At 31.5% G+C, this 21,835-nt stretch overlaps 1 protein-coding gene across 1 annotated transcript in view; it reads left to right on the top strand.

Annotated features, from left to right (window-relative positions):
* LOC148943623 (uncharacterized) overlaps positions 1-21,835 on the top strand; it is a 56,569-nt gene that overhangs the window by 549 nt on the left and 34,185 nt on the right. The window lies entirely within an intron of this gene.

Below are 21,835 nucleotides of genomic sequence, written 5' to 3'. Positions count from 1 at the left end.
GAAAATGTATTCAAAAATAGTATTCAACGTATAGAGTCTTAATTTTACAATACATTTTTAGTTCTGAACTGTTAGAAAATACTCTGACAAACGTAGAGAATTAGACATTTAATTTCCTTGACGACATTATTCTGTATATGAAAAACGGCAAAACTAATTTTTGAGATTATTCAAGTGAAATCAATATATTTTGGACTCACATTCCATATTTCTTTTGGAATAATACAAAATAAAACAAAGAAAGTCAGCAAGCTGTATTTTAATAAAAAGAATACCTGGTAAAATTATAATTTAGGGGCTTATGGCTATTTTAGAAACTACTTGGGTTAGTAGAATGAAACTTTCGGGAATCAATTCGTGGCCAAAAGCATTCCCTGGAAAAGCACTGTCAAGCTAAAATGTCAACCATTTCTTTCTCTTAGGACTTAGAAGATTGCATATATACCACATTTTAATCTATGTATATGCTAACAAAAATATTTTACCTTAATATTGAGTGCTCAGTATCTTTTTCTTTGGTTTTAATTTTTGAAAATGCAGTTCCTGGTATTTCAGCAGAATTTTAAACCTAATCAAAGATACAAATGGAAAAAGTTCTTGGACAAAGACCAGCTCATAATTTGCATTTTATTGAAATTTTTTTCTTCTGTTTTAACTTTAATAAATCCAAAACTATTAATTGGTTTTTCTAAGATTTCTGGAAAAGTAGGCGTTACCTTTAGTTTTTCTGTCGTTTTATGGCAAGATCATACTTCAGATCTCTTATCTTAGCTGTACAAGTTATGGCAAGACCGTCCAACTAATTCTGAATAGTTTGGCCACACAAATTAAACAAGCTTGTAATGGACGTGATAGGGTGATTCTTTAAGGCATCGAACAACTAGTGTTGGGCGATAATTTGATCAAACGATATATCGAAATATCGATATTTTTACTTTCGATATTCGATAATCGATTTCGATATTTCTGATCAGTTTTTATTCAGATTAACTCTTGGCTTTGCAAAGTTAAAAAAAAATTGGGTACTTATCTGTTAGCCACTACACACTCGAGAATCTGAATCTATAAAATCATACAACAACCGGTTTATTGCTGTTTGTATACGCAGACAATTAGCTTTGATTCAGTGGAAAACTACATGGTAGCTATATTTTAATAAATATTTAGTTGGTATTTTGGTCTATTTAGGTTAGGTTACTTATTGCATGCAGCCCCGCTATACTTAACCCTCACCCCACCATCCCCCTAGTGTGCAAATGTACAGCCCAAATTATATATATGATTGATGATTTTATTTGATGATTTTTTTTTACATATGAAAAAAGATGATTGATATCGAATCTACACGGGCCAAAATTAATCCTTCTCTCCTTTGGCGTTTTCTGCCCTCTAAAAGCGATGAGTCTTTATCCGCATCTGCTATCACTGATTCTGAATGGTATGCATATTATAGATTCAATATATATTATTATATTATTATTATTATTATATCCTATCTATTTCCCAAGCATAGCGGTTGTTTCTACCCCGCACCTGTAGATCCAAATTCTCGAATGTGTACTGGCTGATAGAAAAGTACCAACAATTATAATAAAAGTGTATTTTGCAAAATTTTTTTAAACTTTGAATAATAGAAAATCAAGCAATAAAAACAAACTTCGATTACAAGAGTGAATATCATAGAAATCTAGACTTGAAATTACTCGGGCTCAGGGTAAAGAAAGATAACCTACTGACTACTTTTGGCTATTCAAACTCAGCAACATGTCAATGTTTTTTCCCTGAGCATTTGTTCTACCTTTCAGTGATTAAATAATAAAAAAAAACAGTGATTTCAGTTTTTTCAACTGAAAGTAAGGTTCAGCATTAAAACTTAAAACGAACAGAAATTATTCCGTATATGAGAGGGATTCCCTTCATATACGTTTTTTCTAGTATTTTAAAAACAAGCTTCTTATTCTAATTAAATAGCCCTTGTGTTTCAGGAGTTGTTTTTAAATAATTGGAACTCTTTAAAGGAGGGGGTAACTCCCCTCGCATACGGTAAGATTTCTTTTTGTTTCCAGTTTCAATATGTCTCCCTAGTTTCCGTTGAAAAAAATTGTTTTTTATTTATTTTTTGGTTGTTTTCATTTAATACCAGGAAATCATCACTACAAATCCGTCCCTGCTGAAAATTCCACTCAGATATTTTCTTGTGGACAATTTTGCCTAGAAATTTCTCTTACGCCTTTTTTCATTTGAAAAAAAAAGACTTGTCTTTCATTTAATTTTTGATCTTTTTCAAATCATGCCGGAAAACTCCTTCAACAGGAAATTTTTCATTGAAATCCCATCCTCCGAATGGAAAGTTTCTTCCTAGGAAAATCCTCTGATGAAGAATTTCTCCCGCGAAGAATTTCCACGTGGAGAATATCTCTTGCGAAAAATTCCGCCACGAAGAATTGCTCCCACTGAAAACTTTCCCATGAAAAATTTCCCCCTTGGAAACTCCCTCCCTCCCACAAAAATATCTCCCAGGCAATTTTAACCTCTCTCAAAATTTACCACGGATAATATTCTCGGAACATCTCTAGATGTTAAATTGAATCGGCAAAGAGAAAGTAAAATAAATTTGATAAAAGAGTTCTGGCAAATCCTTTCGTGTAATATTTCTCCTTATAAGTTCATCTTCGGAAACTTCCCTGCCCATGGAAAATTCTCCCCGTGGAAAATCCCCTTGCGCAAAATTTCCCTCCCTAAAAACGTCTGTTTACTTCCAAATAACAGAAACTATATGTAAACAACAGACAAAATTCATAACTTATAGCCCTTCCCCCCGGGTACCATGGAGGATCATGACAATTTCTTCGGAACATCTCTACATCAAAAATTGAATCGGCAGGGAAACATTATGACGAATTTTGTATAGGAGTTATGACAAATTCTCCGGTGTAAAATTCCCCTTGTTAGTTCAGCCCCGGAAACTTCCCTGCCCATGGGAAATTCTACCTGTGGAAAATCCCCCCACAGAAAATTCTCCCTCCCCTAAAAAGGCCTGTTTACTTACAAATACAAAATATTATACGTAAACAATAGGCAAATTCATAATTTAAAGCCCTTTCCTCAGGTTGCGAGGAGTCAGGTTATCTCCGGAGGAACATTTTTTCGATCTTTCAACTATGGTGAACAAAATGAATATCTCAAAATTGGGATCGGGTATTTTCAGGGGAATAAGGTGTGGGAGGGGGGCTATTGGCTCTCCAATATCTCGGGTCACTTTAAAAGGGAACTAGAACTGTTATTTTATTTCGAACGAGCACTTTCCCAACATTCTTGGGCCTTTGAATTGATGCGATCACGCTGGCGAAAGAAAGAGAAATAAATAAACATGCATCCGTGATTTTTATTCTGACAAAAATACAAAATTCTACATTTATGCTAACGGGAGGTTAAAATCTTTACAGTAGGGTTCTATGATATGCTGAATCTGAGGGTACGCTTTTATTTAAGATTCTTTGACTTTTTGGGGGGTTTCTCTCCTTTCCCAAAAATCACGTAAATTTTCTCAGGCTCGTATCTTTTGATGGGAACACTAAACTGAATGAATCCTATATATTTGGATTCAGCATAGAAAGCCAATTTTCTTTTATATGAGCAAGGCCTGTCAGCTTAGAAGGCATTAATACAGCCAAGGCCTTTTGGAGGTTCTCAGCAACATTTGGAAGTCCTCCTGACTAAACGTATTTTGAGTTTGAGAACAGGCTATACCAACTTATGGATACAGGTAAGTATGCTGTGTATCAGCATGTATGAGTCAATGGATTAAATACATCATTGTTCTTCTTTTCGCCCATTTCCCAAACAATTTTCTGTGTTGGATCTCTTCTGCAGGACGTTTACCTGTAGCAGAAAAGGCCGAAAATAGTCAAATATGTTCAAATATCGTTTTCGATATCGATATTTTCGTTTCGATATTCGATATCGATATTTGCTCTGATATATCGATATATCAATATCGATATTAAATATCGCCCAACACTACGAACAACCTTAAGAACGACTCCTGAAACACATGGGTCGCTTAATTAGAATAAGAAGCTCTTTTAAAAGTACTAAAGAAATTTAGTGTGAAGAGCGAGGTATTAAGGAGGAAGCGACTCCCTCCTAATATAAGAAATAATAAATATTCCTACCTACGTCAGACTAGCAACAGCAGCGTTTAGTTCTATTATTGATATATAGATTATGCTTTAAAAGAAAATTAAGTTGGGAATCAAATGGAGTGTTTCTTTAATATCATTTTTATGAATTAATTGAACTAATTTATTTGAATTAATGGTATAATTCAATAATGAGGTTTTGGAACATTTAAAAAAGTTATGTGGATCCACATTTTTCTATTTCCCTTTCTAAAAGAATTTTAAACTACATCTAATAGATAATTATTAAATAATATTAATTCATGGTTGCCGGTGCTGTTGTTTATTTCTATTATGTTTTTTATTAAATTTGGAGTGTGGGCTGTGAATTGAATTTGGTGTCTTATTTCTTTTGTATGATGTGTATTTTTACTGTTTATTGTTGTTTATTTTTCATTAGTTTTATAATATTATTTATGTTTTTTTCTGAGGGTGCCGGTTTTCGAGATTAGCTCACTTTTTGGGCAGCCTCTTTAAATATTTTTCTTTTCTGTTGTATAATGTATTGTAGTGTTATAGTGAGTGAAATTAGTTTGAAAATTAAAAGAACTTGAACTTGAAGTAATTTGTATCTAATTTATCTCCTGTCAAACAGTTCGTGGTAACGTGCTGTAAGTAAGGAGCAACGCGGTTCAATAGTAACTGAAACTGTAAAAAACGGAATTTTGGTATCGCTAGACATAGGCATATCAAAAGAATTGTCTTATTATGTTCATTAAGTTTAGTGTTATCCACCAAAAGCTACGAGCCCGAGAAAATTTGCATGATTTTCAAAAAAGAAGGAACACCCCCTGAAAGTCAAGGAATAATAATGAAAATCGCACCATCAAATTCAACGTATCCGAGAACCCTGTTGTAGAATGTTCAAGCTCCCATCTGCAAAAATGTGGAATTTTGTGTTTTTGCCAGAAGGAAGATCACATATGGTTTTTTTCAGGGGTGACCGCATAAAACCAATAGTCCTAGAATATCGAGAAAGGGCTAATTCAAAAGGAAATTAAAAGTTCTAGTTCCCTTTTTAAGTGACCAAAAAGATTGGAGGGCAACTTGCCCCCCACACCCCCTTCCATACTCAAAGTCGTCCGATGGAAATTTTGAGATAACAATTTTGTTCAACATAGTTGGAAAGCCTAGGAACTATTACTATGCGGATAGCATGGTTCCTCATAGCCCCTGGGGAAAGATATGTAAGTCATGAAACTTCCCCCTTTGTTTATGTATAGTACTTGGTATTGGTAGGTATACAGACATTTTTTGGAGGGGCTAAATTTCCTGCGGGAGGATTTTCCACAGGGGTAATTGACCATGGGAATGAAATTTCTGGGGGTGAACTTTCCAGGCGAATCTTTACACTGGAGGGATTTGACAGAGTTCTTATACGACATTCTTTTTGTTTGTCTTACTTTCGCTTTGCCAACTCAATTTTGTATTTGGAGATGTTCCGGGGGAATTATCTGGGGGCTATTTTCAGCGTTTTTGGATTTCCAGGAAAAATTTCCACCGAAGAGGGAATTTCCGGAGTAATCGGGGAAACGATTGGAAATTAAAGTCACTTTCAAAGTAAAGTATTCTATTGAGAATTTTTCAGGCTGAATCGTCCGCAAGAAACTTTACCCGTGACTGGGATTTTCAGCAAGGATGGAATTTTGCGGGGTGTATTTTACATGGGAGGAAATTTCCACAGAAAAGTATCCCGCAAGGGAAGGGAAATTTTCATAAAGGGTGAGCAATATTGGCCTGCATTATTTGAAAAACGATCCGAAAAAAAAAATTATTTAACCGAAAGTAAGGAGCAATATAAAAAATCAAAAACGAGCAGGAATTATTACATATATGAGTGGGTTGGCCCCTCCTCAATACCTCGCTCTTTACGCTAAAGTTTGACTGTTTGTCCTATTTTTTTAAAGAACAGGTCCCACAACAGAGGGGCCGTTTAGTTCAAATAGAAAGCTTGTTTAAAAGTTTAAAAGGCTTTAGAGTAAAGAGCAAGGTATTGGGGAGGGGGAAACCCCTTCATATATTCGTGGGCCACGTGGGCCACGCTTAGGGAACCTAAACGTGGGCCACGTAGGCCACCTAATGAACCTAACGAACCTAACGTAAATGCAGATATTTGAAAAAAGGGCGGTATTTTAAGTTGGCCGCAGGTGCCCGGATGAAGGAAAAATCAGTTGTGCTGCCATCTATACCTTAATTGAAATAGATGGTAGCTATTGCTTTAGTAAAAAATAAATGAACCTAGCTTTTTGCATGTCTCTCTCACTAAGCCCCTGGGGCGAATTCAAGAAAGAGTTTTTTACTTTTTACTTACAATTTCTTTTTTCATATGATAAAAAAAAATTATTCACTCTGACACTTAGATATTGTCAACTTTATCTTTTATATCCGAGAAAAGGATGTTGATATAGAATTTACTCACCCTGATACTTAGATTTTGTCAATTTTATCCGACATAGCCTGACAAAGGGTGTTGATAATGCATTTATTCACTCTGGTACTTATATTATGCATTTAAAGAATGTTGATAATGCATTTATTCACTCTGATACTTAGATTTTATCAATTTTATCCCATGTATCCGAGAAAGAGATGTTGATATAGAAATTAATCAATCTGATACTTAGATTTTGTCCATTTTATCCAACATATCCGACAAAGGATGTTGATAATGAATTTATTCACTCTGATACTTAGATTTTGTCAATTTTACCCCATGTAGCCGAGAAAGGGATGCTGATATAGAATTTAATCAATCTAATACTTAGATTTTGTCAATTTTATTCCCATGTACCTGAGAAAAGGATGTTGATATAGAATTTAATCAATCTGATACTTAGATTTTGTCTATTTTATCCGATATTTTATCCTATGTATCCCAGAAAAGGATGCTGATATAGAATTTAGTCACTCTGATACTTAGATTTTGTCAATTTTATCCGATATATCCGATAAAGGATGTGGTTAAAGCATTTATTCATTCTGAAATTTAGATTTTGTCAATTTTATTTGATGTATCTAACAAAGGATGTTGATAATTAAAATTTATTCACTCTGACACTTAGATTCTGTCAATTTTATCCGATGTATCTGACAAAAGATGTTGATAAATAAAATTTATTCACTCTAATACTTAGATTTTGTCAATTGTATCCATCATATTAGAAAAGTATCCGAGAAAAGGATGTTGATAAAAAAAATTTATTCACTCCGTCATTTAGATTCTTTCAATATTATCCGACATATCCAAAGAAGGATGTTATTAAAGCAGTTATGTATACTGAAATATAGATTTTGTCCATTTTATTTGATGTATTTGACAAAGGATGTTGATAATAAAAAAAATTATTCACTCTGGCACTTATATTTTATCCGACATATCCGACAAAGGATGTTGATAATGAATTTATTCATTCTGAAATTTAGATTTTGTCAATTTTATCCGATGTATCTGACAAAGGATGTTGATAAAAAAAAATTATTCACTCTGACACTTAGATTTTGTCAATTTTATCCGACATATCCAATAAAGAATGTTGTTAAAGCATTTATTTATTCTGAAATTTAGATTATGTCAATTTTATCCGACATATCCGATAAAGGATGTTGTTAAAGCATTTATTCATTCTGAAATTTAGATTTTGTCAATTTTATTTGATTTATCTGACAAAGGATGTTGTAAAAAAAAAAAACTCAGTCTGATACTTAGATTTTGTCAATTTTATCTGACATATCCGACAAAGGATGTTGATAATGAATTTATTCATTCTGAAATTTAGATTTTGTTAATTTTATCTGGCGTATCTACCAAAGGATGTTGATAAAAAAAATTTATTCACTCTAACACTTAGAATTTGTCAATTTTATCCTATGTATCTGAGAAAAGGACTTTGATAGAGAATTTACTCACTCTGATGCTTATAGTTTGTCAATTGTATCCATCATATCCGATAAAGGATCATGTTAAAGTATTTATTCATTCTGAAATTTCGATTTTGTCAATTTTATTTGATGTACCTGACAAAGAATCCTGATAAAAAAAATGTATTCACACTGACACTTAGAATCTGTCAATTTTATCCTATGTATCCGAGAAAAGGATGTTGATAAAAAAAATTTATTCACTCTGACACTTAGATTTTGTCAATTTATCCGACATATCCGATAAAGGATGTTGTTAAAGCATTTATTTATTCTGAAATTTAGATTTTGTCAATTTTATTTGATGTATCTGACAAGGAATGTTGATATCAAAAAAATATTATTCACTCTGGCACTTTTATTTTATCAATTTTATCCGATGTATCTGCCAAAGGATGTTGATAAAACAATTTATTCACTCGAACACTTAGAATTTTTCAATTTTATCCTATGTATCTGATAAATGGATGTTGATATAGAATTTAGTCACTCTGATAGTTAGGTTATGTCAATTTCATCCGACATATCCGATAATGGATGTTGTTAAAGTATTTATTCATTCTGAAATTTAGATTTTGTCAATTTTATTTGATGTACCTGACAAAGGATGTTGATAAAAAAAAATTATTCACTCTGACACTTATATTTTGTCAATTTTATCCGACATATCCGATAAAGGATGTTGATAATGAATTTATTCACTCTGAAATTTAGATTTTGTCATTTTTATTTGATGTATCTGACAAAGGATGTTGATAAAAAAAACGCATTCACACTGACACTTAGAATTTGTCAATTTTATCCTATGTGTCTGAGAAAAGGATGTTGATATAGAATTTAGTCACTCTGATACTTAGATTTTGTCAATTTGATCCGACATATCCGATTAAGGATATTGTTACAGCATTTATTCATTCTGAAATTTAGATTTTGTCAATTTTATCTGACATATCCGACAAAGGATGTTGATAATGAATTTATTCATTCTGAAATTCAGATTTTGTCAATTTTATCCTATGTATCTAAGAAGAGGATGTTAATAGAAAAAAATTATTCACTCTGACGGTTCAATTTTGTCAATTTTATCCGACATATCCGATAAATGATGTTGTTAAAGCATTTATTTATTCTGAAATTTAGATTTTGTCAATTTTATTTGATGTATCTGACAAAGAAGTGTTGATAATAAAAAAAATTCTTCACTCTGGCACTTTTATTTTATTAATTTTATTCGATGTATCTGGCAAAGGATGTTGTTAAAAAAAATATTCACGCTGATACTTAGATTTTGTCAATTCTATCCGACATATCCGACAAAGGATGTTGATAATGAATTTATTCATTCTGAAATTTAGATTTTGTCAATTTTATCCGATGTATCTGCCCAAGGATGTTGAAAAAAAAATTATTCACTCTAACACTTAGAATTTGTCAATTTTATCCTATGTATCTGAGAAAAGGATGTTGATATAGAATTTAGTCACTCTGATACTTAGATTATGTCAATTTTATCCGACATATCCGATAAAGGATGTTGTTAAAGCATTTATTCATTCTGAAATTTAGATTTTGTCAATTTTATTTGATGTATCTGACAAAGAATGTTGATAAAAAAAAATTATTCACTCTGACACTTATATTTTATCAATTTTATCCTACATATCCGATAAAGGATGTTGATAATAAATTTATTCATTCTCATACCTAGATTTTGTCAATTTTATCCCATGTGTCTGACAATAGATGTATGCAAATTCCTTTTTTTACATCTCCAATGTTTTAATAGAGATTCTAAACGTTTGATATGCTAGCTTAGCTTACTCTAAAAATAATGAACACATAACAATGTAATATTTTTAATGAAATAAGGCTATGTGGAATATTAATACAAAAATATATTATGATACATTATTAATATCAGTGATTAACTTTGGACATTTTGAATCTGTTCCATAAAATAGTTCACCATGTTCTCTCTTGATATTGTAGCTATTGTCTTCTCTTAGTTCCTAATCAGTATAATAATCATTATTCCATTTTGAGTCATACACAATTTTTACTGGTGTCTCATCAACAGGCTCAATATGCTTTTCATCTTTGCTGTTATTTGGTTCATTGACTGCTTGATCAATGGCAGTAACGTTTGCTGGTGCTTTGTTTTTCATCGATTCATGTTTATATTCCATAGTGATATTTTCTGACAATGCCCTTTTTATTTTTCTGGCAATTTCACTGTCTATTATCACATTCTTTTTACACAGGTAACAGTTTCGGCATGTAGACAAGATATGGTTTACGATATTAGTAAAAGAGTAGGCCTTTCTTTTATTGACTTTCCGTTGAATGCTAATAGTCGAAAGTTGACGATTGGATGTATCAGTAGGTAATGCGTTACCTGCAACAGTAGCAAGGAGTTTTCCTCTATCATCAATAATGATTTTTATGTTGGCATTCTCTTTGAGTACAATCATCTCTGGAGATCTCAATTTCGCATAACCACCAACATAAGAGTTGAATTTTTTCGGTATTCCAAAGAAATTTAATTCCTTACTGTCATGACAATGCATGCGTACACTTCCAATAGTGTTACCATCTGTACTTGTTTCATAGTTTAAATACTTCTCCTTGTCGGCATTCAATTCTACAATAACCTTGTTATGTGAACACACTTTATTAAAATGCTCCATCTTCATTTTTTTTAAGATATGACTTATGTGTTTATCGTTCCACTGCGTAAAAAATACTGATTTAATACATGCAATAGACTAGGTAGTGTCAATAACCGGACATAGAATACCAGTGGGAAAGCCACATCGTGTCTCTGACCAATCATAGAGCATAATTGTTGGAGCCGTAAGCATATTTTGTAATTTTTAGATAAGTACAAAAAAATAAAAAAATAAATTAAGTTGAATAATTTCGAAGTTTTAAAAAAAATAATTTGTTCTTATGAAAAAAATATTGAATTTGAACCATCAGTCCTCATTATTATAAGTATCCAAAACTGGACTTAAGTTTCACATTTGAACTGGATAATTGTATTTTTCCATAATTTTCATACAAGAAGCTATAGTTTACGGTCAAAAAGCTTTATTAGCTCTGATTTTACGGAAATAGTTTTATTTTTCGATCCAAAAATAGACTTAAGTCTCAAATTTGAACCAGAGAATTGTTTTTCCATAATTTTCTTACAAAAAACTAGAGTTTACTGTCAAAAACCCTTATTAGCTCAGATTTTACAGAAATAGTTTATTTTTCAATCCATAACTGGGCTTAAGTTTCACATTTGAAGCAGAGAATTGTATTTTCCATAATTTTCTTACAAGAAACTAGAGTTTACGGTCAAAAACCCTTATTAGCACAGATTTTACGGAAATAGTTCTCACCAATCAAGTTATCAAAAAATATTTGAATATATTAAGTTATAGGCAATACTGGTTTAGAAAAACTATAATAGTAATTTAAGATTGTTTCATCTGATTCGAAGACATGTAAAAAAAAAAGTTGAAAAAATATATCATGTTAAAAAAAAAAAAAAAAAGGGGGGGGGACAAATTAAAGAAAAACCACACGAAATCAGGCAACTGAGTCTCTCAAACCCCATAAAGATTTTTTAAAAGATATAAGAACTACTTATTTACAAAAAAATTTCGTTTTTAATGAGCACTAAGTAAAGAAAAACCACACGGAATCAGGCAACAGAGTCTCTCAAACCCCGTAAAGCTCTTTTAAAAGATACAAGAACTACTTATTTAACACAAAAATTTCGTTTTTAATGGGCACTAAGTAAAGAAAAACCACACGGAATCAGGTAACATGGTCCCTCAAACCCCTTAAAGCTCTTTTAACAGATACAAAAACTACTTATTTAACACAAAAACTTCGTTTTTCATGGGCACCAAGTAAAGAAGAACCACACGGAATCAGGCAACTGAGTCTCACAAACCACTTAAACCTCTTTTAAAAGATACAAAAACTACTCATTTAACACAAAAATTTCGTTTTTAATGGGCACCAAGTAAAGAAAAACCATACGGAATCAGGCAACCGTGTCTCTCAAACCCCGCAAAGCTCTTTTAAAAGATACAAAACTACTTATTTAACACAAAAATTTCGCTTTTAATGGGCACTAAGTAAAGAAAACCACACGGAATCAGGCAACTGAGTCTCAAACCCCTTAAAGCTCTTTTAAAAGATACAAGAACTACTTATTTAACACAAAATTTTTATTTTTAATGGGTATCAAGTGAAGAAAAACCACAAGGAATCAGCCAACAGAGTCTCTCAAACGCCTTAAAGTTGTTTTAAAAGAAAAAAAAACTACTTAATTAACACAAATATTTCGTTTTTAATGGGCAACAAGTAAAGAAAAAGCACACGGAATCAGGCAACCGAGTCTCTCAAACCCCGTAAAGCTCTTTTAATAGATACAAGAACTACTTATTTAACACAAAAATTTCGTTTTTAAGGCAAGCAAATAACATGGGAATTCCTATACAGGCAACCAAATAACATGAGAATTCTTATTCACGCAAGCAAATAACATGGGAATTCCTATACACGCAAGCAAATAACATCGTCTTATAGCTTCAACCAAATAACATGGTAATTCCTACATACGCAAGCAAATAACATGGGAATTCCTATACATGCAAGCAAATAACATGGTAATTCCTATACACGCAATCAAATAACATTGGAATTCCTATACACGCAAGCAAATAACATGGGAATTCCTATACACGCAAGCAAATAACCTGGTCCTATAGCTGAAAGCAAATAACATGGGAATTCCTATACACGCTAGCAAATAACACGGGAATTCCTATACACGCAAGCAAATAACATGGGAATTCCTATGCTCGCAAGCAAATAACATGGTCCTATAGCTGCTAGCAAATAACATGGGAATTCCTATACACGCAAGCAAATAACATGGGAATTCCTATACACGCAAGCAAATAACATGGGAATTCCTATACTCGCAAGCAAAACCAGACTATACCCACCAAACCAGATTATACCCACCAAACCAGACTATACCCACCAAACCAGACTATAGCCCAACTAGCATAATGCCATGTGAGGGAGTTCTGAATCTCTTTGAAAAGGTGTAGAGGTGTACGCAAATAACATAAAGATTGCTATATGGCTGTTAGAATTCCTTGCTATATGGCTGTTAGAATTCCATATGTACACCCTACTCTAAAGTTCTACAATGGGATTCTCTGATAGCTTTATAGTTAGGGAGGGAAGGAGGGAGATACCTCAAAGGGTGTATTTTAATGCAAAACAACCCAGCTCTCATTGAGCCTTCAGACAAAAACAGGATTAGTTTTATAGGAGAGACGAGGGGAGGGTGGAGGTAGGAATTGATGTATAATCCTTAGGGCTATAACCAGGACTTAATTTCTTTTTTTGGGGGGGGGGGCGGAGTGCAAAAACTTCAAAATGCAAAATTAGTATTTAATCCTTCTTAATTTGCTGTGAATATTTCTAGCCTAAGCTGTTGTTATGAAAGTATAGAGTAACATTAAACCCCAAAATGAGCAGAATTTATTTATTATAGGAGGAAGATTGCCCCTCCCTCATCCCCAACTCAACCTCAAAGTCGCACAAGCTTCGGAGGGTGCTCATTACTTCAGAAATTGAGAATTCTAGTCCTTCTTTTGTAAATCAAAAGTGATTGGTGACCAGCCAGCTATGAGGGGGGAGGGTATTTGTGGGGGGTTTCTACCGTGGCGATATTTCCTGTGGGAGGGAGGGGTAAACACCGGCTCCCAAAAAAGGTTAGATATATTTGATTCCTAATTTAGCATTGTTTCAAAATAAATTTTCACTTCTTTGGAATTGAGAATTCTAGTCCTTCTTTTGTAAATCAAAAGTGATTGGTGACCAGCCAGCTATGAGGGGGGAGGGTATTTGTGGGTGGGTGTTTTCCGAGGGGCTATTTTCCGCAGGGAGTTTCTACCGTGGCGATATTTCCTGTGGGAGGAAGGGGTTAACACCGGCTCCCACAAAAGGTTAGATATATTTGATTCCTGATTTAGCATTGTTTCAAAATAAATTTTCACTTTTTTGGAAATCCATTAATAGGCCAGGTAACAGCTAAGGCTATATTTACATTTTTTTTTCTTTCTTCTGAATTAGTATTATTTTGTAGTAAGAACAAATGGTATTAGCCAAGAACTGGGCTATTAAAAAGGAGACATGTTAAGGAAGTCATTCTTACTTTATAGTATGTTAAAAAGTTGTTTTTAACTAATTTTGAAGGCACTTCTTCTATACGGTCCTTGACTGTAAAAAGAGGAAGTAAAACAACCAAAGGCAAATAGGGAAATCGGGAAATTGAAGAACAAAACGTTAGTTGGCATTATCAACATAGTGAAAACTTATTTTATTTATTACTTTTTGATGGATTATTTTGGCCTCACTACCTTCGAAAATCGTATACAGCATTTTGTGTCTCATTTAATTCCCGCCATTATTTTAAAAACGATCAAAAATTAAATAAAAAAGAATCTTTTTCAACTGAAAGTAAGGAGCGACATTGAAACTTAAAGCAAACAGAAATTATTCCGAATATGAAAAGGAGTTGTCTACTCCTCAACGCCTCACTTCTAACGCTAAAGTTTTTATTGTTTTAAAAATTAGAGTTGTGACAAAGAGTCAAACTTTAGTGTAAAGAGCGAGGTGTTGAGGAGGGGACAGCCCCTTTCATATACGGAATGTTTTTTGTTCATTTGAGTAGGAATGACCTATCGACTCGTGGCAGTACAAGATTCAGCTAATCAGAGGGCTAGATTCCAACGAGTACAAAACCACACCCTCTTTCTAGACCAATCAGGGAGTCGAAAATACTGCGTGGATTTCCGAGAAATTGATTGCGTAATCGAGGGGAATTATTGATTTACGAAAGGGGAATAAAGAAACAAATATGGCTTCTTTTATCTTAGGTCTGAGGGATAAACAATCCTTAGGTCAGAGAGAAAAATTAATATTCTATTTTTAAATATGGCTTCATTAATCTTTAGTGTCAGGAATTAGTAATGATATCACTTGTTATCTTGGAATTATGCGAGAGTCTAAAGAGATAGAAATTCTATTTTTAAATACGACTTCACTGATCTTTAAGTCAGAGAGATAAATTGATATTCTATCGAAACCATAATAGTGTAGCTAGGAACATTTATGAAATGAAGAGATTAACGCGGGAAAAGGTTTCCTAGGAATTTCAGATGTGACAGCTCAGGGATGCTAAAACAAAAGAAACACGCAGAAATTACGTTTAGGGATTATTTGGGCGAAACCATTTTGAGACATTTTAGAAGATGATTTAAGCGAAACCGTTTGAAGTATTTTAGAAGATGACTTTAGAAGATGATTTAGAAGATGATTTAGAAGATGATTTGAGGGTGAAACTCTGTGGTCGTTATAATACACAAGTTCCGTTTGAACAATGTTGTGAGGTCCCCTACCCCAACAACCCCCCTACCTCAGCCCCAAAGGGCCCCGACCCCCTACCCCAACCCCAAAGGAACCCCCCGGCCCCCAAACCACAATGGGCCCCAAAGGCCCCCCGAACTCGCACCCTTCCTCCCTCCCTTTTTAAAGTTTTTTTCGGACTGAGTTTTTTAGACTTAGAAATTATCCAACATTTTACCGTTTTTTTCTTTAACCCATTGGCATAGAGTTTTAGCCTAGAGTCTTAGCTTAGTTTTATTTAGAGTTGGAGTTTAGTTATAGTTAAGAGTTTAACGTTATACCTTAGAGTCTTAGCCAAGAGTTTTTGTTAGAGTTCTAGTTTAGTTTTAGTTAAGAGTTTAGAGTTTTGAGCCTTGAGTCTTAGCTTAGAGTTTTAGTTAGAATTGAAGTTCAGTTTAGTTATAGTCAAGAATTTAGAGTTTTAGCTTAGAATATTAGCTTGGAGTTTTATCTAGAGTTGAAGTTCAGTTTATATTTAGTTAAGAGTTTAGAGTTTTAGCATGAATTCTTACCGAATTATTTTTTTTATATCTGTAGTTTAATTATAGTCATGAGTTTAGAATCTTAACTTTGCGTTATAACTTAAGGTTTTAGTTAGAGTTCTAGTTTAGTTTAGTTTTAGTTAAGAGCTAATAGTTTTACCATAGATTTATAGATTAGAGTTTTAGTTATAGTTCTAGTTTAGTTTAGAAATAGTTAAGATTTTAGATTATTAGCTTGGAGTCTTAGCTTAGAGTTTTTGTTAGAATTCTAGTATAGTTTATTTTTAGTTATGAGTTTAGAGTTTTACACGAGTTTCTTAGATGAGAGCTTCATTAGAGTTGAAGTTTAGTTTTAGTTAAGAGTTTTGAATTTTATCTTGGAGTCTTAGCTTAAAGTTTTAGTTAGAGTTGTAGGTTGGTTTTAGTTAGAGTTCTAGTTTACTATAGTTTTAGCTAAGAGTTTAGAGTTTTAGCGTAGAGTCTTAGCTAAGAGTTTTTGTTAGAGTTCTATTTTAGTTTAGTTATTGGTAAGAGTTTAGAGTTTTAGCTTAAAGCTTTTGTTGAAGTTCTAGTTTAATTTAGGTTTTCGTTAAGAGTTTATAGTTTTGCATTAGAGTATTAGCTCAGAATTTTAGGTAGAGTTGAAGTTTGTTGTAATAGTTAATATCTTAGGGTTTTAGCTTAGAGTATTAACGTAGACTTTTTGTTAGAGTTGTAGTTTAGTTTATTTTTAGTTAAGAATTTAGAGTTTTACCTTAGAGTCTTAGATTACAATATCAGCTTAGAGTTTTTGTTAGAGTTCTAGCTTAGTTTAGTTTTAGTTAAGAGTTTAGAGTTTTTAGCTTAGAGTTTTTGAGGAAGTTCTAGTTTAGTTTAGTTTTAGTTAAGAGTTTAGAGTTTTAGCTTAGAGTCTTAGCTTAGAGTTTTAGCTAGAGTTGAAGATTAGTTTAGTAATAGTTAAGAGCTTAGAGTTTTAGCTTAGAGTCTAAACTTAAACTTTTAGTTAGAGTTCTAGTTTAGTTTAGTTTTAGTTAGGAATTTAGAGTTTTACCTTAGAGTCTTAGCGTAGAGTTTAGCTAGAGTTGAAGTTTAGTTTAGTAATAGTTAAGAGTTTAGAGTTTTAGCTTAGAGTCTTAGCTTAGAGTTTTTATTAGAGTTCTAGTTTAGTTTAGTCTTAGTTAAGACTTTAGAGTGTTTTCTTATAGTCTTAGCTTAGAGTTTAAGTTCTAGTTTAGTTTAGTTTTAGTTAAGAGTTTAGAGTTTTACCTTAGAGTCTTAGCTTAGAGTTTTAGCTAGAGTTGAAGTTTAGTTTAGTAATAGTTTAGAGCTTAGAGTTTTAGGTTAGAGTCTTAACTTAGAGTTTTTGTTAGAGTCTTAGTTTAGTTTAGTTCTAGTTAAGAATTTAGATTTTTATCTTAGAGTCTTAGTTTACAGTTTTAGTTAGAGTTGAAGTTTAGTTTAGTTAATAGTTTATAGTTTAGAATAGAGTGTTAGCTTAGAGTTTATTTAGAGTTTAACTTTAGTTAAGTTTTAGTTAAGAGTTTATAGTTTTAGCTTAGAGTCGTAGCATAGAGTTTTAGTTTGAGTTGAAGTTTAGGTTAGTTATAGTTAAGAGTTTAGAGTTTTTAGCTTAAAGTTTTTGTTGAAGTTCTAGTTTAGCTTAGTTTTAGTTTATAGTTTTAGGTTGGAGTTACAGTTTTAGCTTAAACTCTTAGCCTTGATTTTTTGTTAGAGTTCTAGTTTAGTTTAGCTTTAGTTAAGAACTTAGAGTTTTACCTTAGAGTTAATTTAGAGTTATACTTTATTTTAGTTTTAGTTTAGAGTTTTAGCTTAGAGTCTTAGCTTAGAGCTTAGTTAGAGTTATAGTATAGTTTATCTATACTTAAGATTTGAGAGTTTTATCTTAGATTCTTAGATTAGAGTTTTAGTTAGAGTTGAAGCTTGTTTTAGTTATAGTTAAGAACTTAGAGTTTTACCTTTTAGTATTTTATTAGATTTTTATTTAGATTTTAAGTTTATTTTAGTTATGATTTTTGAGTCTTAGCCTAGAGTTTTAGCTTAGAGTTTTAAAGAGTTTAACTTTAGTTAAGTTTTAGTTAAGAGTTTATAATTTTAGCTTGGAGTTGTAGCTTAGAGTTTTAGTTTGAGTTGAAGTTTAGTTATAGTTAAGAGTTTAGAATTTTAGCTTGGAGTCTTAGCTTAGAGTTTTAGTTAGAGTTGTAGTTTGGTTTTAGTTAGAGTTCTAGTTTACTTTAGTTTTAGTTAAGGGTTTCGAGTTTTAGCTTAGAATCTTAGCTTAGAGTTTTTGTTAGAGTTCTAGTTTAGTTTAGTTTTAGTTAAGAGTTGAGATTTTTTAGATTAGAGCTTTTGTTTAAGTTCTAGTTTAATTTAGTTTTAGTTAAGAGTTTAGAGTTTTACCTTAGAGTCTTAGCTCAGAGTTTTAGCTAGAGTTGAAGTTTGGTGTAGTAATAGTTAAAAGCTTAGAGTTTTAGCTTAGAGTTTTAACTTAGACTTTTTGTTAGAGTTCTAGTTTAGTTTAGTTTTAGTTAAGAATTTAGAGTCTTAGCTTAGAGTCTTAGCTTAGAGTTTTTGTTAGAGTTATAGTTTAGTTTAATTTTAGTTAATAGTTTAGAGTTTTTAGCTTAGAGTTTTTGAGGAAGTTCTAGTTTAGTTTAGTTTTAGTTAAGAGTTTAGAGTTTTACCTTAGAGTCTTAGCTTAGAGTTTTAGCTAGAGTTGAAGATTAGTTTAGTAATAGTTAAGAGCTTAGAGTTTTAGCTTAGAGTCTAAACTTAAACTTTTAGTTAGAGTTCTAGTTTAGTTTTAGTTAGGAATTTAGAGTTATACCTTAGAGTCTTAGCGTAGAGTTTAGCTAGAGTTGAAGTTTAGTTTAGTAATAGTTAAGAGTTTAGAGTTTTAGCTTAGAGTCTTAACTTAGAGTTTTTATTAGAGTTCTAGTTTAGTTTAGTCTTAGTTAAGACTTTAGAGTTTTATCTTATAGTCTTAGCTTAGAGTTTAAGTTCTAGTTTAGTTTAGTTTTAGTTAAGAATTTAGAGTTTTACCTTAGAGTCTTAGCTTAAAGTTTTAGCTAGAGTTGAAGTTTAGTTTAGTAATAGTTTAAAGCTTAGAGTTTTAGCTTAGAGTCTTAACTTAGAGTTTTTCTTAGAGTCATAGTTTAGTTAAGTTCTATTTAAGAGTTTAGAGTTTTAGCTGTGATTCTTATTTTACGTTTTTTGTTATATTTTTAGTTGATTTTAGTTTTAGTTAATATCTTCTAGTTTATACTGGAGTGTTAGTTTGTAGTTTATTTATATGTCTGCTTTTGTTTGGTTTTTTCCAATATTTTATAGTATGAGATTGTAGTCTTATATTCGATTTTTATTTTAAGTTATAGTTTAGACTATTTTTATTTTATATTTTTAGATTGGAATCTTAGCATAGAGTTTTAGTTAGAGTTGAAGTTTAGGTTAGTTATAGTTAAGAGTTTAGAGTTTTTAGCTTAGAGTTTTTGTTTAAATTCTAGTTTAGCTTAGTTTATAGTTTTAGGTTGGATTTAGAATTTTAGCTTAGAGTTTTTGTTAGAGTTCTAGTTTAGTTTAGCTTTAGTTAAGAACTTAGAGTTTTACCTTAGATTTAAGCTAGAGTTCTACTTTAGCTTAGTTTTAGTTTAAAATTTTAGCTTAGAGTCTTAGCTTAGAGCTTAGTTAGAGTTATAGTTTAGTTTATCTATACTTAAGAGTTTAGAGTTTTAGATTAGATTATTAGCTTAGATTTTTAGTTAGAGTTGAAGTTTAGTTAAGTTTTTTTTAAGATTCTAGAGTTTTTAGCTTATAGTCTTAGCTTAGAGTTTTAATTAGATTTTAAGTTTACTTTAGTTAAGAGTTTAGAGTTTTTGTCTATATTATTGGCTTAGAGTTTTAGTTAGAGTTCTAGTTTAGTTTAGTTTTAGTTAAGAGTTTAGAGTTTTTAGCTTAGAGTTTTTGTTGAAGTTCTAGTTTAGTTTAGTTTTAGTAAAGAGTTTAAAGTTTTACCTTAGAGTCTTAGCTTAGAGGTTTAGCTAGAGTTGAAGTTTGGTGTAGTAATAGTTAAGAGCTTAGAGTTTTAGCTTAGAGTCTTAACTTAGACTTTTTGTTAGAGTTCTAGTTTAGTTTAGTTTTAGTTAATAATTTAGAATTTTACCTTAGAGTCTTAGCTTAGAGTTTTTGTTAGAGTTCTAGTTTAGTTTAATTTTAATTGAGAGTTTAGAGTTTTTAGCTAAGAGTTTTATTTGAAGTTCTAGTTTAGTTTAGTTTTAGTTAAGAGTTTAGAGTTTTAGCTTAGAGTCTTAGCTCAAAGTTTTATCTAGAGTGGACTTTTGGAGTAGTAATATTTAAGGGCTTGGGTTTTTAGATTGGAGTTTTATCTTAAAGTTTTGGTATGAGATCCAGTTGTGTTTAGTTTTAGTTAATAGTTTAGAGTCTTACCTAAGAGGCTTATCTTAGAGTTTAGTTAGAGTTTTGTTTAGTTTTAGTTTAAGATTTAGAGTTTTATCTTAGAGTTGAATTTCTAGTTTAGTTTAGTTTTAGTTAAGAGTTTAGAGTTTTACCTTAGAGTCTTAGCTTAGATTTTTAGCTAGAGTTTCAGTTTAGTTTAGTAATAGTTAAGAGCTTAGAGTTTTAGCTTGGAGTCTTAATTTAAACTTTTTGTTAGAGTTCTAGTTGAGTTTAGTTCTAGTTAAGAATTTAGAGTTTTATCTTAGAATCTTAGCTTAGAGTTTTTAGCTAGAGTTGAAGTTTAGTTTAGTTAAGAGTTTAGAGTTTTAGCTTAGAGTCTTAACTTAGAGTTTTTGTTAGAGTTATAGTTTAGTTAAGTTTTAGTTAAGAGTTTAGATTTTTAGCTTAGAGTATTAGCTTAGAGTTTTAGTTAGAGTTGAAGTTTAGTTTAGTTAAGAGTTTAGAGTTTTAGCCTAGAGTTTTAGCTTAGAGTTTTAGTTAGAGTTGAAGTTTAGTTAAGTTTTAGTTAAGAGTTTAGAGTTTTAGCTTAGAGTTTCTAGCTTAGAGTTTTTGTTGAAGTTCTAGTTTAGCTTAGTTTTAGTTTATAGTTTTATCTTTGAGTCTTAGAATAGAGTTTTAGTTAGATTTGAAGTTTAGTTTAGTTTTAGTTAAGAATTTAGTGTTTTTACCTTAAAGTTTTTGTTGAAGTTATTGTTTATATTATATTTAGTTTATATTTTTATGTTGGAGTTGCATCTTTAGATTAAAGTCTTAGCCTAGAGTTTTTGTTAGAGTTCAAGTTTAGTTTAGTTTTAGTTAAGAATTTAGAGTTTTAGCTTAGAGTCTTAGCTTAGAGTTTTAGTTAGATTAGACATTTAGTTTAGTTAAGAGTTTAGAGTTTTAGCCTAGACTTTTAGCTTAGAGTCTTAGCTAGAGTTGAAGTTTAGTTAAGTTTTAGTTAAGAGTTTAGAGTTTTAGCTTAGAGTCTTAGCTTAGAGTATTAGCTTAGAGTTTTAGTTAGAGTTGAATTTTAGTTTATTTAAGATTTTAGAGTTTTAGTTTAGATTTTTGGCTTAGAGTTTTAGTTAGAGTTGAGGTTTTGTTAAGTTTTAGTTAAGAGTTTAGAATTTTAGCTTATAGTCTTAGCATAGAGTTTTAGTTGGAGTTGAAGTTTAGTTATAGTTAAGACGTGAGAGTTTTAGCTTAGATTTTTAGCTTAGAGTTTAGTTAGAGTTGAAGTTTAGTTTATCTATAGTTCAGAGTTTTGAGTTTTAGATTAGATTATTAGCTTAGAGTTTT

The sequence above is a fragment of the Artemia sp. Qi Xiang Cuo genome, chromosome 15 (assembly GCF_049724085.1).
Source record: "Artemia sp. Qi Xiang Cuo chromosome 15, ASM4972408v1, whole genome shotgun sequence".
In the NCBI taxonomy this organism is placed as follows: domain Eukaryota; kingdom Metazoa; phylum Arthropoda; class Branchiopoda; order Anostraca; family Artemiidae; genus Artemia; species Artemia sp. Qi Xiang Cuo.
The sequence above is the reverse complement of the archived record's forward strand: the minus strand, read 5'-3'. Positions and strand labels throughout refer to the sequence as shown.